The 5388-nt window shown below is 43.6% G+C and overlaps 1 pseudogene; it reads left to right on the plus strand.

Annotated features, from left to right (window-relative positions):
- The first annotated feature begins 2011 nt into the window (after nt 1–2011).
- Nucleotides 2012–2941, plus strand: LOC148549956 (protein FAR1-RELATED SEQUENCE 3-like; annotated as a pseudogene).
- Nucleotides 2942–5388: the final 2447 nt, after the last annotated feature.

Consider the following 5388-nt stretch of genomic DNA (forward strand, 5'->3'; position numbering starts at 1 on the left):
ACGCCGCTTCAAGGCGGAATCGAACGCGTGGTTGAACGGCGCGAAAACATAGATTGAGATTTGGGCAACTTGAGGTTCGCCATAAGGGAACGCAATTGACCACACGGGGCAACCAAACTAGCAGGTACGTTATGTCGATGACGCTGAGTTATTTACCGTTCGATATAATGTCGATGGAGGTTGGTGGGGGTATGCTCTGGAAATGGGTTTCAATTGGGGGCATGTTCCTCTGCTGTGACTTCAACAATTATATGTTTTTAATGTTTGGTGGTTGCCGTTTAGAGCGGCACACAGACGAATTGGAATTCTAAGTTACTAAAATGTGTGTTGAAATTGGGGTTGGTTGCTACAGTTGAATGAATTTTACATCCGGCATATATACGTGATTATTCTAGTAGGAGTGTGATATAGCTATGTGTTCGTAGTTATGATTGATAATGCCAATTTTCACTCAGTGGGATATTTGAAATGTTACAGGCGAATGGGTTTGTGGAGCGAAGCTACGAGTTTTCATCTAATTTTGATCGAGTCCATGCGCTGCAGGTGTGTGTGATGCTCATTTTCATCGTTTATGAATGTGTATTGACCGGTTTATGTTGATGTGGCCCACCGCTTGTTGTCACCCATGCTGTATGTTGTTTGTTGCAGGTTGTGGAGGATGGGATGAGCGGCGAAACCGTGCCGGTGGAGGAAGCAGAAGCGATGGATTTGTCAGCCGTAGATGCAGACATAGATGTAGAAGAATCAGTGAGGATCGTTGACGGGATTGGGTCGTTTGGCGGAATTGAATTTTCAACTCTGACAGCGAAGGACATCCTTACGACGGAGTTCATAAACTTGCAGGCAGCTTATGACTACTACAACGAATACGGTCGCATTAAGGGATTCTCGGTCAGGAGGTCCAAGGTGGGTCGCAGAACAAAGCAAGGGGCGGAGGGTGAAATCATTTGGCAGATTTTTGTGTGCTCGTGGGAAGGAGAGCGAAATGGGAAACACATGCAACAGGGAGACAGGAAGATGGATCCTCGACCTATCACACGGTGCGGGTGTGAAACTCGGATAAAGGTGCACGTTGATGATACTAGTGGGTGATGGTTCATTGAACAATTCTGCGATAACCATAATCATGCCATACATGATGCCAGGTTTAGGGGTCTGATGCGGTCACACAGAGTAGTCAAGGAAAGTGATTTGCACCAAATCAATTCGATGAGGAAAGCTGGGTTGCAAGTGCCGATGATATTTCGTGCCTTTGCCAATTAGTCAACGGGATTCGAGACTGTTGGGTTCGAGATAAAGGATATCTATAATGCAATAGAGAAGCAAAGGCGGGTCGGTGCGACAAATGCTGAAGCCGTGTTGAAGTTCTTGGCAACTTTAAGGACTACTGATTGTGGAATGTTATGGAAGTACTCGCTGGATGGTGACAAGAGGCTGGAAAATCTCTTCTGGTACGATGGTACAAGCCGTTATGACTACAGTGTGTTCGGGGATATCCTGGGATTTGATGCAACGTATGTCATAACAAATACAAGTGCCTGTTGGTAATATTCTTACGGGTGGACCATCATATGAGGACGGTGGTGTTTGGTTGCGCCATCTTGAGCAACGAGAGTGAAGAAAACTATGTGTGGCTGTTGCGGTCATTTCTTGAGGCAATGAAAGAAAAACAGCCAAAATATGTCATGACGGACAGGGATCTTGCCATGAAGAGTGCGGTTAGTACAGTTTTTCTCGGTGCACATCACAAGTTGTGTAGCTGGCATTTGTTGAGAAACGCCACTGAGTTGGACGACCCCATTTTCTTCGAAAATTCCGTTTATGCTTGATGGGCGATCTAGAGTTTGACGAATTTGAAAGAATATGGACATATAGCAAGGCACAGTTCGGGTTAGAGAACCATCCGTGGATAGCTGACATGTATGCAAGGAAGCATTCATGATCTAATGCGCACATCCGGGGAAAATTCTTCGCAGGACTGAAGACAACATCGAGGTGCGAGGCTTTGAATATGCACATTGGAAAATTTATACACAACGGGTACAATTTGAGAGAGTTTGTGGAGCACTTCCAACACTATCTGGAATGCATGAGAAGAAGAGAATTGGTGGCAGACTACAAGTCTGCATACGGTGAACCTATAGTAAAAACAAAACTCGAAGCCATTGAGCAGTTCGCGGCGACAGTTTATACAAAAGAGGTTTTCGAACTGTTTCGGGAGGTGCTGATGCTAGCCAGCAATGTGAGAGTTGTGTTCACCAAAAGAACGAATGCTTGTGTTTTGTTCGAGGTTGCAATGTACTGCAAGCAGAGATCATGGGCCGTGTCATCGGCTCAGGAAGACGACTAATTCAGCTGTTCTTGTCAGCGCATAGAGTTGTTCGGGATTCCTTGTGTCCACATGGTTAGGGTTCTGGTTTATTTGAACATGATAGTTATCCCCAGAAGTCTCATCCTTAATCGGTGGACAAAGAGGGCAAAACAGCTGAGTGCGACTAGTGACAGAGTACGTGTTGGGGAGATTCCAGACGCAGCATACATGAGCATGCACGCGGCGATGCTGGAGGATTGCAGGGAATTGGTGAACTTCTCTTGCCGATTATTCGAGGACTACTTGGACGTGAAAACAAGGTTGGGAAAGGAGCACCAATCCCTGCGGGACAAACATCGCCAAAGGCTAGGGATTGCTGAGGAAGTCAGTAGGGTTTCTGTTCAGGACCCATTGCGAACAAGGTACAAAGGATGCAGACGAAGAGTTGTCACTTCTAGGGGTAAGTTCTGCCGTGTTCAGAGGTGTCGAATGTGTGGAAAGGCTGGACACAATTCTCGCAAGTGTCATGAATCACAATTGGGGGAGAACATTGATAGTTGTGAGGCAGCGGTGGCTTACAAAAGCATGGTAGTAGGAGAAGAAGGTGAGGACTACTTCGATTTTGAGTGAGTTGATTGAACTAATCTTGGCGGAGGTAACACATCGTTGGGAATGATCATGGTTGGCTGCTACTTATTCCACATGTTAAATTGACATCCGGACGTATGCATAGGTTATGAGGTGTGAGGTTCGCTTTATTTCTGTAAAATTATTTAGGGTAACCATAACTGCATAGGTAACACAGCTTGTGCTGTGTGCCTCCTATCTGTGTGGTTCTGGGTTGTAAGACTTGTTGCTGTTGTGTTAGAATACTTAGAAATGTCATGTTGATGAAAAACGAGTCAAGTGGTTAAGCAATTGGGATGCAAGCCTAGACTAGATATTGTTGTTTTAGAAAAATTAGAAACGTTATGTTGGTGATGAGTTAAATGGTTAATCGATGTCGAAGACGAAATGGCCTACGTGATGCCATTCATTTACACTGGCGATCTTCGTCGCAGCTGAGTAACAATGTTCAGGGATTCTGATTATTGCTGGGCATTATACATTATCCTGGCATTATACATTATCCAGCGAGTGGGTGTAACCCCTCTATTGTGGCACACTACACGATTGGCGTATACGGTAGGGTAGGACATGCGGTTGGGAACGTCAGTTAGCGTTGCTTGTAAGTCTCTGGGTTGTTTTCCTTCTCGTGCGGGGTGAATCTTCCTTAAAAAAAATCGCGCGTTAGTGCTCAACCATTTTTATTTTGTTTCGTCGTAGGTTGTTTAGTTTGAAGATTATGGCACTCTTCGGGTTTTGCGGAGGTGTATATCAGACAAAAAATAAAAAACACCGAGGGAAGGTCTATGAGGTCGTCTTGATCCATAAACTACTTGTGTTGTTTATTACAGGATCCGTTGCCAGACACATAGAAAAGAAAATAAAAGGTAACCCGCGCTAATTTATCCCTAGCTCGGTGATTATATGTTCAACAACGTGAGTTCATGGTATATAGGGTGCATATGCATGCAACAAAATACATAGTAGTTCAACGTCAGGACATAGAATTTTAAAAAGGTGGGCCGGGTAGCCTCGACGTCGAAGTGGAGTCCTGTTCAGCGATGCTTTGATACCACTTCAAAGTGACGGCAGACCCTAACCTCGACAAAAAGGGGCATGAACAGCCCAGTACGTTCAAAATGAAGGGCACAAGATAACAGGGTCATGGGAGCACAGCGGCCATCGCCCTACGGCCATTCCAATCCACCTCAGCCCGCTGCCAGATATCATCCTGGAGCTCATTGAAATGCTCGTTCTCACTGGCTATTGCAGTGTCAATCTATATCTTATTGGATAATTGGTCTATGCTCTGCAACATGAAAAAAAAATACATGGATGGATTTAGTAAGAAATCTCTACACAACGGGAAGCGCTCTAACATGCATATAGCGCGGCGGAAGATCAGTAACTACCTTCTTCTGTGAAACAGGGTTGGTTGTGAACATTTGCTCCATTTGAAGCCACAACATCATCCACAGCTTGTCCTTGTAGCTTTTTCCAGTGGCTTCCCCCAGAAACAAAAAGGGTAACTAATTGGCAATACCCGAAAATGTAACTACACCTTATGGTTGACATAACATAAATTTGTACCAGTTGTTCTAATTCGGGACCCCCAGGATGAAGTCCGGATTCCATTCAAATAGGGGCGGACTCTTTCCTAAGACGTCGATGTTTGAGAACATGGTGGTGAGGATCCTGTCCAAAACCCTGGCCTGCAAAACGAAAGCAAATAACACGGTATAACATGATGATTTTTTTTGTACGCAGTATGGGTCTTGGGCTAAGTCCAAAACCCTACCCGACAAATAGGGTGGCAAAGCAGGCCGGTCCGCCCCTACCTGCCCCGCCCTGCCTAGGCCCGTATCATAAATGGGGCGGGCCGGCCCGCCCCACCGACTAAAGTGAGTTCAAAATGCTAGCCCACTCTGCTTTATGGCGGATTGGTGGGCCAACGGACTAGCCCGCTTGACTCTTTTTTTTTTTGAAAAATAAAATTAATTAAATTAATCAAAAAATAATAATTAAAAAATTAATTACAAATAAAAATAGTCAAATTATAATATAAAATTTTTTACTATCTTTTTTTTTAATTTCTAACTTTAATAAAATATTCAAAATAATATTTATCAATAGAACCATCTTTATTTTAAAAAATAAGTCACATAATTTAAGCATATATACGAAATTGTAAAATAAAATAAATAAAATTAATAACCAAAAGAAGAATAAAAATAAAAAATGAAAAAAAGTTTGAAAATTATATAATTATTAATTTTGTAGTAGTAATCACTCTTTTGTTTAATAAAAAATAATAATAAAAATCCTTGGCCCGGCGGGCCGGCCCGCCCCACCAAAACCCACAAATTTAGCAGTGGGAGTTTGGCAGATTGACCTGACGGGTTCGACCCGTTTTGCCACCCCTACCGAAAATTCGGACTAATTTCTGTCTCACTTCAACGTCACACCATGTT

The sequence above is a fragment of the Arachis ipaensis genome, chromosome B8 (assembly GCF_059453495.1).
Source record: "Arachis ipaensis isolate K30076 ecotype BB chromosome B8, ASM5945349v1, whole genome shotgun sequence".
NCBI lineage: Eukaryota > Viridiplantae > Streptophyta > Magnoliopsida > Fabales > Fabaceae > Arachis > Arachis ipaensis.